The sequence below is a fragment of the Rhinopithecus roxellana genome, chromosome 17 (genome assembly GCF_007565055.1).
Source record: "Rhinopithecus roxellana isolate Shanxi Qingling chromosome 17, ASM756505v1, whole genome shotgun sequence".
NCBI lineage: Eukaryota > Metazoa > Chordata > Mammalia > Primates > Cercopithecidae > Rhinopithecus > Rhinopithecus roxellana.
This window is the reverse complement of record NC_044565.1, coordinates 86,611,640-86,625,094: the sequence shown is the minus strand read 5'-3', so window position 1 is coordinate 86,625,094 and position 13,455 is coordinate 86,611,640. Positions and strand designations below refer to the sequence as shown.

The 13,455-nt window shown below is 37.6% G+C and overlaps 1 protein-coding gene across 6 annotated transcripts in view; it reads left to right on the top strand.

Annotated features, from left to right (window-relative positions):
* MTIF2 (mitochondrial translational initiation factor 2) overlaps positions 1-13,455 on the top strand; it is a 44,070-nt gene that overhangs the window by 2,307 nt on the left and 28,308 nt on the right. For 2 of the 6 annotated variants that reach the window (XR_004054216.1, XR_004054223.1), the window contains exons 2-8: positions 2,576-2,604; positions 2,701-2,773; positions 4,454-4,482; positions 6,432-6,504; positions 8,491-8,519; positions 10,647-10,675; positions 10,770-10,842. The gene's annotated coding sequence lies outside the window, so the exon portion shown is untranslated. Of the gene's footprint in view, positions 1-1,783; positions 1,853-2,575; positions 2,605-2,700; positions 2,774-4,453; positions 4,483-6,308; positions 6,338-6,431; positions 6,505-8,490; positions 8,520-10,646; positions 10,676-10,767; positions 10,843-13,455 lie in introns of those variants that run through there. The other 4 variants (XR_004054219.1, XR_004054217.1, XR_004054218.1 and 1 more) reach the window with 4 other exon arrangements.

The following is a 13,455-nucleotide window of genomic DNA, read 5'->3' as shown; positions in this document are numbered from 1 at the left end:
CTTGATCAGGCTATTTGTCTTGTCTCCATTTCTTGTGTTTTCTTGTCTCCTCCATTCCCACTCCCCCTTCCGGGGCCCGTTCGACTGTCCTGCAGGTCGGGACAATACCTTCAAAAAATTATGTCAACACTTCATTTTTCATGTCAATTACTGACATGTTTTCAAGTCTTCACATGTTATTTCTGAAGATTTTGGTGCATCGAGGAGAGACAGTGTCATTGTAGTTAAAGAAGTTTTTGAATAGGTTATATTCAATAAAATTTCAGAGCTTGTTTCTCTGGAAAGCATAGATGTAGTGGTGTTATGGGTAGTTAAACATAAAATAACTCCACAAAGTGTTGTGTACATAAAAGTGTTCATATCTTGGAAGATTCTAATTTACTGCTCAGTACTGTCTCCTGGAGAGGAAAATAGGTAAGATAGGCCCCTGAGCCTATGATAATAACTCATGATATGAAACACAGAGACAAAATGAGAGGTGATAGATACTCAAACCGATGTGAGTGAAGAACAGCTGTGAAACAAGAGTGTCTATGGGAGAGAGGAGGTCATGGGACTGCTTTTGTGAAAAAGGAATTTGTACATGTTAGTCAAGTGTCTGACACATTTAACATTTTAATAAAGTAAAATCTTATCTTCCCATGTGTCAGTATGGGTTTGTACAGATGTCACAATGCAGTGGTGGTGAGAATAATGAAGAAACTAATGTGGAGGTAAAAGAATGAAGTCCACCAATATGGACATTAGATTTATGAATGAAGAGGAGTGTATGTCAAATTGGGCAGGAGTAAACAAAGAAAGCAGCTAGCTAGGTAGAATGGAGGTTTCTGATGAGGAAATTTGTGGGAAGTCACTTAATTGAAAGCAGAAGTTAGAAGGATGAGGGTGACCCACAGGGTCTCATTTCTTCTCTGTAGAAGTTTTGCACAGCAATGATATGTGCTTCGTTCACATCAATTAGCATATTGGGATGCAGCTTAATCTAGAAAAAGTGTGTTTTTTTTGTTTTTGTTTGTTTCTTTTTAGGAAGCTGTGTTTGCTGAGTAGTTATTTCATAAAAGGACTTGAGAGACCCCTATAGTATATCATATAAAACTAGATTTAGAAAAAAGGAATCAAAGAATACATTTTTAGAGTATTAAATGGATAACTGCCAATAATCATGGCAATCATGACATATATATATATATACATTATGTCATTGGTTGGTTATAAGAAAAGAAGCCTCTAGCAATTTAGAAACTTTGTTTAGTTTATTTTCATAGGAATCTATGAAAATCTACACATTATTTCATTGACATGTATGTTTTGGCGAAAGTGGACGAAGAGACAGGGAGAAGGCCAAACTGCTGAATCCAGGATATGTAAAAATATCAGGAGCCTTCATGAGTATAAAGAAAATGATTTTTTAAATTATGACTCTAAGATTAAGTGAACTCACTTCAGATGCATTTAGAATATTTGCGTAAAGGATGATTTGATTTTGGCTGCTCCAGGAACTACTGGAAGCAGGAAAGAATGATAGAATTGGGATAAACCACAGTGACTCATTACTCCTCCTTGTTACTACTGGGCATCCGAGGTATATGTTTTGTTGATATTAGTTATTCGAATGAGATAAACGTGAATATGCGTACATTGGCTTTGTTTTTCAAGGAGCTAGCTATTGGATAAAATAGCTATTTAATAAAAATTCTCTAGAGAATAACATGAGACTTCAGACTATTTTAGAAATGAAAATAATGTTGAATTCATTACTTGACTCCCAAATGTTTATTTGCAGTGAATATTGGAGTGATTTCCAAATGTAAAAGCTTATTCATATCTAACGCTTGTAGCAACTTTATTTTGTGTAAGTATGTCAAATTTGGTAATTTATTATACTTTTTGATCAGGTTTATTTATTTTACCTTGTTGTCATGAGTGGATGAAGAAACTTTCAGAAGCTAAACTAGAAGATACAAGAGATGTAGGCACATTGTTACACCATATGGGTGTGAGAAATAATGAATATTACATACTAGAATTCATCAAACATATATCCAAGCTGATTAAGTTAGGACATTTCCACTGAAGAGACGTGAAGTGTACATTCAACTAAAGTGTCATTGTAATTGTGTACCTTCTCAGTTATCGATCAAGTTAAAGAGCATGATGAATGTTTGCAGTAAAATGGTCTAAATCATAGTGATATCTTGCATGAAAGACACGTTGGCGCATGTACCACCAGCTTTGACATTGATTCCCATGTGTGTGAGTTGCTCTCTGATTTTAGATCACATTTGTCCTCATCATTCAGCATATCCACGTTGATATTGACATGGTTTTATTTTAGTTTTAGACATACGACAAGTCATATCACGTTTGAAATTGTCAGAGTATATTTCTTGAAGCCTGTATTTGTATTTTCTTCAGTGTATTTCTTCACGTTTAGTCCCAAGAAACAAAGTATAAAACATCAAAGCCTACACTATTACAGGCAGGAGGATACAGCCTGAAGCTAACACAGGATGAGTGTATGGATTATATTATCGTATTTACATATGATTGACTGTGTATCCCTTTTGCTTTTCAGTGTCTTCTGAGAAACAACCAGCCTGTAAGGTAACTAAACTCTCATTTGTATTTTGAACTATAATATTTGTACAGTCTATTAAACATACTTTATGTATTGATAATTTTGTTTCAAATACCATTTAGGTTACAAGTGACCAGAAAGATTCTATTTTGAATATCGCCACAGAAATAAAGGATGGACAAAAATCTGGGACAGGTAATTTAGCAATACATGTTCGATGTCATGTTCACTCAAGATAGAAGAGAATGTCTCTTCCCCAAATAAATTAGTGGGGGGTGGCCCATTGAAGCTGCACGTTCCAATTCAGCACTTCTGAGATTATGTACTTGCAATAAGTACTCGGGTGCTGCAGTTGCTGCTGATGCTTGGCCATGATCTGAGTAGCAAGATTATAGACTTCCCTGTATTGAAATTGGGAAGAAGTACTATTGGAGAGCAGTTCAAGACATAACGGGCTGAGGGGACAACTTAATTTTGCTTTAATTCTACAGCATGTTTTCATCAAGAGGGGAATAAGAAAGAGATGAAGTAATAAATATTATGTCAGACTGTATTGCGAAAAGCAGAGGGAAGAAGTGATTTTAATAACCCATACACACTGTAGAAGGACAGCTAATGATACCACAGATGTAGCAATTATTTTCCTCAAGGAAGAGGGATTGTGAGGCAGGAAGAAGGAAAAAGATGTTATTTATGTAATTTTGGTGTTTCTGCTAAGGAAATCTGAGTGAACTCACTTCAGATGCATTTGGAATATTTGCATAAAAGAAGATTTGATTGTGGCTGCTCTAGAAACTATTGGAAGCAGGAAACAATGATAGAATTGGGAGAAACCACACTGACTCATTACTCCTCTTTGTTACTATTGGGCATCAGAGAACGTGTTTTGTTGATTTCAGTTATAAAAAAGATAAACTTGAATATGAACACATTGGCTTCATTGTTCAAAAAGCTCACTTTTGAATAAAATGGCTATTAAAAGAAAATTCTTTGGAGATCATCATGATTCTCCAAACAAGACTATTTTGAAAGGAAAAATAATGTTGAATTCATTAATTGACTCCTAAAATGGTCATTGTTAATGAATTTTGGAGTGATTTCTGAATTAAAAGCTTATTAATATCTAATGCTTGTAGCAGTTTTATTTTGGATATGTATGTCAAAATTGATAATTGATGATATTTTTTATTGAGATTTGTGTATTATACTTTGTTGCCAGGAGTAAATGAAGAAACTTTTGGAAGGCTAAACTAGAGAATACAAGAAATGTAGGCAAATTATTACACTACGTGGATCTGAGAAATAATGAATATTATCTAATAGGACTGACCAAACATATATCCAAGCTGAACAAGTTAGGACATTTCCAATGAAGAGACGTGAAGTGTACCTTCAAATGAAGTGTCACTATAATTGTGTACCTTCTCAGTTATTGATCAAGTTAAAGAGCATGATGAATGTTTGCAGTATAATGGTCTAAATCATTCTGATATCCTGCATTGAAAGACATGCGGGCGCATGTACCACCTGCTTTGACATTGATTCCCATGTGTGTGAGTTGCTCTCTGATTTTAGATCACATTTGTCCTCATCACTCAGCATATCCACGTTGATATTGACATGGTTTTATTTTAGTTTTAGACATATGATAAGTCATATCATGTTTGAAATTGTCAGAGTATATTTCTTGAAGCCTGTATTCCTATTTTCTTCAGTGTTCCAGTCCCCATACACAAAGTAGAAAATATCAAAGCCTACACTAATACAGGCAGGCAAGAGGATACAACTTGATGCTAATATGCTATCCATGCATGAATGTATGGTAACATTATCATATTTACATATGATTGATTATGTATCCCTTTTGCTTTTCAGTGTCTTCTGAGAAACAACCAGCCTTGAAGGTAATTAAGCTCTCATTTATATGTTGAACTATTAACTGTATAGTCTACGAAACCTACTTTATGTATTGATTATTGTGTTTCAAATCCCATTCAGGCTACAAGTGAAAAGAACGATTCTGTTTTGAATATAGCCACAGAAACAGAGGAGGGACCAACATCTGGGACAGGTAATTTTGCAAAACACATCTAATGTCATGTTCAATCAAGATAGAAGAGAACTTCCCTTCCCAGAATAAATCAGTGGAGAGTTCATCTAAGCTGCACGTTCTGATTCAGCACGCCTGAGATTCTTCATTTGTAGTGAGTTCTCAGGTGACCCTGATGCTGCTGGTCCTTGGCCATGATCTGGGTAGTAAGATTATAGACTTCCCTACATTGAAATTGGGAAGAAGAACCATTGGAGAGCAGTTTGACACATACCAGGCTCAGGGAACAGCATAATTTTGCTTTAATTTTACAGTATGTTTCCATCAAGAGGAGAAGGAGAATGAGATGAAGTATTAGATATTATAGGCATCGTATCGTATTCTTATAAACAGAGGGAAAACTGATCCTAATAACTCCATAAACACTGTAAAATGAGAACTAATGCGACCACTGATGTATCAATTATTTTCCTTGAAGAAGAGGGATTATGAGGCAGGAAGGAGGGAAAAGAAGAAGGTATTTATGTAATTTTGGGGTTTCTGCTGAGGAAACCTGAGTGAATTCACTTCAGATGCATGTAGCATATTTGCAGAAAGGAGATTTGATTTCACAGCTCCTGGAACTACAGGATGCAGGAAAGAATGCTGGAATTGGGATAAACCACAATGACTAATTACTCCTCTTTGTTACTATTAGGCATCAGACTTACATGTTTCATTGATTTTAGCTATAAAAATGAGATACGCTTGAATATGAATACATTGGCTTCTTTGATCAAAGAAGTAACTCTTGGATAAAATCTCTGTTTAATGAATATTCTTTAGAGAATAGCATGATACTCCCAGCAAGACTATTTTAGAAACAAAAATAATGTTGAATTCATCAACTGACCCTTAAAATGGTCATTTTCAATGAATGTTGACGTGATTTCTGAATGGAAAAGCTTACTGCTATCCAATGCTTGTAGGAGTTTTATTTAGTAGAAGTATGTCAAAATTAATAATTGATTATGCTCTTTATTGAGGTTTATATATTATACTTTGTTGCCATGAGTGGATGAAGAAATGTTCAGAAGGCTCAACTAGAGAATACAAGAAAATTAGGCGAATTATGACACCACACGGGTGTGAGAAATAATGAACATTATTCACTCCGATTCTGGAGACATATATCCAAGCTGATCAATTTAGGACGTTTTCACTTAAGAGACCTGAGATGTCCATTCAACTAAAGTGTCATTGTAATTGTGTAAGTTCTCAGTTATCAGGCAAGTTAAAGAGCATCGTGAATGTTTGTAGTATAATGGTGTAAATCCTTCCGCTTTCTTGCCTGAAAGTCATGCAGGATCATGTGCCACCTGCTTTGACATTGATTCACAGGTGTTCGAATTGCTGCTCTGATTTTACATCACATTTCTCCTCATCACTCGGCCTATCCATATGGATATAGATACGGTTTTATTTTAGTTTTAGACGTATGACTAATTATACCATGTTTGAAATTGTAAGGGTATATTTCGTGAAGCCTGTATTTTCTTCGGTGTATTTCTAAAGTAGAAAACATCAAATCCTACACTGATACAGGCAGGAGGATACAGCTTGATGCTAACACCTCATGAATGTATGAATAACATTATCTTATGTACATATGAGTGATTATGTGTCCCTTTTGCTTTTTAGTGTCTTCTCAGAAACAACCAGCCTTGAAGGTAATTATACTCTCATTTATATTTTGAACTAGTAACTGTATAGTCTATGAACTATACTTTATGTATTGATTATTTTGTTTCAAATTCCATTCAGGCTACAAGTGACAAGGAAGATTCTGTTTCGAATATAGCCACAGAAATAAAGGATGCACAAATATCTGGGACAGGTAATTTTGCAATACACATCTAAGGTCATGTTCAATCAAGATAGAAGACAATGTCCCTTCCCCAAATAAATCAGCTTGGGGTTTGTCGAAGGTTCACGTTCTGTTTCAGCACGCCTGAGATTCTTCCTTTGTAATAAGTTCTCAGGTGACCCTTATGCTGCTGGTCTTTGGCCATGATCTGAATACTAAGATTACAGACTTCCCTACTTTGAAACTGGGAAGAAGAACCATTGGAGAGCAGTTTAACACATAACAGGCTCAGGAGACAGCATCATTTTCGTTTAATTCTACAGCATGTTTCCATCAAGAGGGGAAGGAGAAAGAGATGAAGTAATAGATATTATAGACATCAGATCATATTGCTATGAACATAGGCAAAAGTAATCCTAATACCCCAAAAATACTGTAGAATGAGAACTAACCAGACCAGTGATGTAGCAATTATTTTGCTCAAACAAGAGGAATTGTGAGGCAGGAAGTAGGGAAAAGAAGAGGTTATCTATGAAATTTTGGGGTTTCTGCCGAGGAAACGTGAGTGAACTCACTTCAGATACGTTTGGAATATTTGCATAAAAGAATATTTGATTTTGGCAGCTCCAGGAACTACTGGAAGCAGGAAACAGTGCTAGAATTGGAATAAGCCACAGTGACTCCTTACTCCTCTTTGTTACTACGAGGCATCAGAGATACATGTTTTGTTGATTTTAGTCGTAAAAATGAGATAAACTTGAATATGAATACATTGCTTTCATTGTTCAGGGAGCTAACTCTTGGATAAAATAGCTACTCCGTGAAACTTCTTTAGAGAATAGTGTGATATTCCCAACAAGACTATTTTAGTAACAAAAATTATGTTGAATTCAAATTAACTCCTAAAATGGTCATTTGCAATGAATATTGGAGTGATTTCTGGATGTAAATTTTATTAATATCTAATGCTGGTAACAGTGTAACTTTTTTTTTTTTTTTTTTTTTTTTTTTTGAGACGGAGTCTCGCTCTGTCGCCCAAGCTGGAGTGCAGTGGCCGGATCTCAGCTCACTGCAAGCTCCGCCTCCCGGGTTCACGCCATTCTCCTGCCTCAGCCTCCCAAGTAGCTGGGACTACAGGCGCCCGCCACCTCGCCCGGCTAGTTTTTTGTATTTTTTAGTAGAGACGGGGTTTCACCGTGTTAGCCAGGATGGTCTCGATCTCCTGACCTTGTGATCCGCCCGCCTCAGCCTCCCAAAGTGCTGGGATTACAGGCTTGAGCCACCGCGCCCGGCCTAACAGTGTAACTTTGTAGAAGTATGTCAAAATTGGTAATTCATGATATTTCTATTGAGGCTAATATGTTATTTTTTGTTACGTTGAATGTTTGAAGAAAATTTCAGAAGGCTAAACTTGCAGAGTCAAGAAAGTTAGTCAAATTATTTCAGCACACGGGAGTGAGAAATAATGAAATTATCTACTAGGTTTCAACAAACATATATCCAAGCTGATCAATTTAGGACACTTCCACTGAAGAGATGTGAAGTGTCATTGTAATTGTGTACCTTCCTAGTTATCGGACGAGTTAAAGAGCGTGATGAATGTTTGTAGTATAATTATGTAAATCCTTCTGATTTCCTGCATGAAAGACATGCGGGATCGTGTACCACCTGCTTTGACATTGATTCTCAGGTGTATGTGTTGCTCCACTGATTTAGGTCACATTTGTCCTCATCACTTGGCATATCCACATTGATATTAACACAGTTTTATTTTAGTTTTAGACATATGACAAATCATACCATGTTTGCAATTGTAAGGGTATATTTCATGAAGCCTGTGTTCCCTTTTTTCAGTGTATTTCTGTCATGTTCCAGTCCCCAGACACAAAGTAGAAAACATCAAAGCCTACACTAATGCAGGCGGGAGGATACAGCTTGATGCTAACACTGTATGCATGTATGGATAACTTTATCATATTTACATACGAGTGATTATGTATCCCTTTTGCTTTTCAGTGTCTTCTAGGAAACAACCAGCCTTGAAGGTAATTAAATTTTTATTTATGTTTTGAACTAGTAACTGCAGAGTCTATGAAACATACTTTATTTATCAATTATTTTGTTTCAAATTCCGTTCAAGTTACAAGTGACAAGAAAGATTCTGTTTCAAATATAGCCATAGAAATAAAGGATGGACAACAATCTGGGACAGGTAATTCTGCAAATGTTCAGTTCAGATAGAAAAGAACTTCTCTTACTAAATAAATCAGCGTGGGGCTCGTCGAAGCTGCACATTCTGATTCAGCCCGCCTGAGATTCTTCATATGTAATAAGTTCTTGGGTGACGCCGATGCTGCTGGTCTTGGACATGATATTCGCAGTAAGATTACAGACTTCCACACATTGAAATTGGGAAGAAGAAACATGGAGAGCAGATCAAGACATAACGGACTCAGGGGGCAGCATAATTTTGCTTTAATTCTACAGTATGTTTTCACCAAGGATGGAAGGAGAAAGAAGTGAAGTATAGATTTTACAGACATCACACCATACTGCTAAAGACAGACAGAAAATTGATCGTAATAACTCACGGACACTAGAATGAGAAGTAACGAGACCACTGATGTAGCAATTAGTTTACCCAAGAAAGAGGGACTCTGAGGCAGGAAGGAGGGAAAAGAAGAAGTTATTTATGTAACTTTGGGATTTCTTTTTTTTTTTTTTTTTTTTTGAGACGGAGTCTCGCTCTATGGCCCAGGCTGGAGTGCAGTGGCCGCATCTCAGCTCACTGCAACTCCGCCTCCCGGGTTTCCGCGATTCTCCTGCCTCAGCCTCCCGAGTAGCTGGGACTACAGGCGCCTGCCACCTCGCCCGGCTAGTTTTTTGTATTTTTTAGTAGAGACGGGGTTTCACCATGTTAGCCAGGATGGTCTCGATCTCCTGACCTTGTGATCCGCCCGCCTCGGCCTCCCAAAGTGCTGGGATTACAGGCTTGAGCCACCGCGCCCGGCCTAACTTTGGGATTTCTACTGAGGAAACCTGAGTGAATTCACTTCAGATGCCTGTAGCATATTTGCAGAAAGGAGATTTGATTTTGGCAGCTCCTGGAACTATAGGATGCAGCAAAGAATGCTAGAATTGGGATAAACCACAATGACTAATTACTCCTCTTTGTTACTATTAGGCATCAGACTTACATGTTTCATTGATTTTAGTTATAAAAATGAGATATGCTTGAATATGAATACATTGGCTTCTTTGATCAAAGAGGTAACTCTTGGATAAAATCGTGATTTAATGAATATTCTTTAGAGAATAGCATGATACTCCCAGCAAGACTATTTTAGAAACAAAAATAATGTTGAATTCATCAACTGACCCTTAAAATGGTCATTTTCAATGAATGTTGGCATGATTTCCGAATGGAAAAGCTTACTGCTATCCAATGCTTGTAGGAGTTTTATTTAGTAGAAGTATGTCAAAATTAACAATTGATTATGCTCTTTATTGAGGTTTGTGTATTATACTCTGTTGCCATGAGTGGATGAAGAAATGTTCAGAAGGCTCAACTAGAGAATACAAGAAACGTAGGCAAATTGTTACACCACGTGGGTGTGAGAAATGATGAATATTATTTACTCAGATTCCAGAAACATATATCCAAGCTGATCAATTTAGGACACTTCCAACTTAAAAGTCGTGAAATATGCATTCAACTAAAGTATCATTGTAATTGTGCAAGTTCTCAGTTATCAGGGAAGTTAAAGAGCATGGTGAATGTTTGTAGTATAATGATGTAAATCCTTCTGCTTTCTTGCCTGAAAGACATGCAGGATCATGTGCCACCTGCTTTGACATTGATTCTCAGGTGTATGAATTGCTGCTCTGATTTTACATCACATGTCTCCTCATCACTCGGCGTATCCATATTGATATAGACATGGTTTTATTTTAGTTTTAGACGTATGACTAATCATACCATGTTTGAAATTGTAAGGGTATATTTCGTGAAGCCTATATTCCTTTTCTTCAGTGTATTTCTAAAGTAGAAAACATCAAATCCTACACTGATATAGGCAGGAGGATACAGCTTGATGCTAACACCTCATGAATGTATGAATAACATTATCTTATGTACATATGAGTGATTATGTGTCCCTTTTGCTTTTTAGTGTCTTCTCAGAAACAACCAGCCTTGAAGGTAATTATACTCTCATTTATATTTTGAACTAGTAACTGTATAGTCTATGAACTATACTTTATGTATTGATTATTTTGTTTCAAATTCCATTCAGGCTACAAGTGACAAGGAAGATTCTGTTTCAAATATAGCCACAGAAATAAAGGATGCACAAATATCTGGGACAGGTAATTTTGCAGTACACATCTAAGGTCATGTTCAATCAAGATAGAAGAGGCCGGGCGCGGTGGCTCAAGCCTGTAATCCCAGCACTTTGGGAGGCCGAGGCCGGCGGATCACGAGGTCAGGAGATCGAGACCATCCTGGCTAACACGGTGAAACCCCGTCTCTACTAAAAATAGAAAAAACTAGCCGGGCGAGGTGGCGGCGCTTGTAGTCCCAGCTCCTCAGGAGGCTGAGGCAGGAGAATGGCAGGAACCCGGGAGACGGAGCTTGCAGTGAGCTGAGATCCGGCCACTGCACTCCAGCCCGGGCGACAGAGCGAGACTCCGTCTCAAAAAAAAAAAAAAAAAAAAAAAAAAAAAAAAAAAAAAAGGTAGAAGAGAACTTCCCTTCCCCAAATTGGGAAGAGGAAACAGAGAGCTGTTCAAGATATAAGGGGCTCAGGGGACAGCATAATTTTGCTTTAATTCTACAGCATGCTTTCACCAAGAGTGGAAGGAGATAGATTTTACAGACGTCACATCATACTGCTAAAAACAGATGGAAAAGTGATTGTAATAAACTGTAGACACTGTAGAACAAGAACTAACGAGACTACTGATGTAGCCATTATTTTCCTCAAGTAAGAGGGATTGTGAGCCAGGAAGGAGGGAAAAGAACTTATTTCTGTAATTCTGAGGTTTCTGCTGAGTAAACCTGAGTGAACTCATTTCAGATGCATTTGGAACATTTGCATAAAAGAAGATTTGATTTTGGCAACTCCAGGAACTGCCGGAAACAGGAAACAATGCTATAATTGGAGTAAACCACACCTACTCATTACTCCTCTTTGTTACTATCAGGCATCACATGTACATGTTTTGTTGATTTTAGTTATAAAAATTAGATAAACGTTTGTTTTGTTTGATGTTTGTTGGTTTAAAGTCTGTTTTATCAGAGACTAGGTTTGCAACTGCTGCTTTTTTTTTGTTTTCCATTTGCTTGTTAGATCTTCCTCCATCCCTTTGTTTTGAGCCTATGTGTGTCTCTGCTTGTGAGATGGGTCTACTGAATACAGCACACTTACGGGTCTTGAGTCTATCCAATTTGCCAGTCTGTGTCTTTTAATTGGAGTATTTAGCCCATTTATATTTAAGGTTAATATTATTATGTGTGAATTTGATCCTGTCATTATGATGTTAGGTGGTTATTTTGCTCATTAGTTGATGTAGTTTCTTCCTAGTGTTGATGGTCTTTACAATTTGACGTGTTTTTGCAGTGGCTGGTACTGGTTTTTCCTTTCCATGTTTAGTGCTTCCTTCAGGAGCTCTTGTAAGGCAGGCCTGGTGGTGACAAAATCTCTCAGCATTTGCTTGTCTGTAAAGGATTTTATTTCTTCTTCACTCATGAAGCTTAGTTTGGTTCGATATGAGATTCTGGGTTGAAAATTCTTTTCTTTAAGAATGTGGAATATTGGACCCCACTCTCTTCTTGGTTATAGAGTTTCTGCCGAGAGATCCGCTGTTAGTCTGATGGGCTTCCCTTTGTGGGTGACCCAACCTTTCTTTCTGGCTGCCCTTAACATTTTTTCCTTCATTTCAGGTTTGGTGAATCTGACAATTATGTGTCTTGGAGTTGCTCTTCTCAAGGAGTATCTTTGTGGTGTTCTCTGTATTTCCTGAATTTGAATGTTGGCGTGCCTTGCTAGGTTGGAGAACTTCTCCTGGATAACATCCTGGAGAGTGTTTTCCAACTTGGCTCTGTTCTCCCCGTCACTTTCAGGTACACCAATCAGATGTAGATTTGGTCTTTTCCCATAGTCCCACATTTCTTGGAGGCTGTATTCATTTCTTTTTACTCTTTATTCTCTAAACTTCTTTTCTAACTTCATTTAATTTATTTGATTTTCAGTCACTGATACCCTTTCTTCCACTTGAATGTATTGGATACTGAAGCTTGTGCATGTGTCACGTAGTTCTTGTGCCATGGTTTTCAACTCCATCAGGTTATTTAAGATCTTCACTGTACTGTTTATTGTAGTTAGCCATTCATCTAACGTTTTTTCAAGGTTTTTAGCTTCTTTGCGATGGATTCAAACATCCTCCTTTAGTTTGGAGAAGTTTGTTATTACTGATAGTCTGAAGCCTACTTCTGTCAGCTCGTCAAAGTCATTCTCTGTCCAGCTCTGTTCTGTTGCTAGTGAGGAGCTGCATTCCTCTGGAGGAGAAGAGGCACTCTGATTTTTAGAACTTTCAGCTTTTCTGCTCTGGTTTCTCCCCACCTTTGTGATTTTATCTACTTTTGGTCTGTGGTGATGGTGACGTACAGATGGAGTTTTGGTGTGGATGTCCTTTCTGTTTGTTAGTTTTCCTTCTAATAGGCCCCTCAGCTGCAGGTCTGTTAGAGTTTGCTAGAGGTCCATTCCAGACCCTGTTTGCCTAGGTATCACCAGCGGAGGCTGCAGAACAGCAAATATTGCAGAAAGGCAAATGTTGCTGCCAGATCCTTTCTCTGGAAGCTTCATCTCAGTGGGGCACCCTGCTGTATGAGGTGTCATTCTGCCCCTAGTGGGGGATGTCTCCCACTAGGCTACTCAGGGGTCAGGGACCCACTTGAGGAGGCAGTCTATTCGTTCTCAG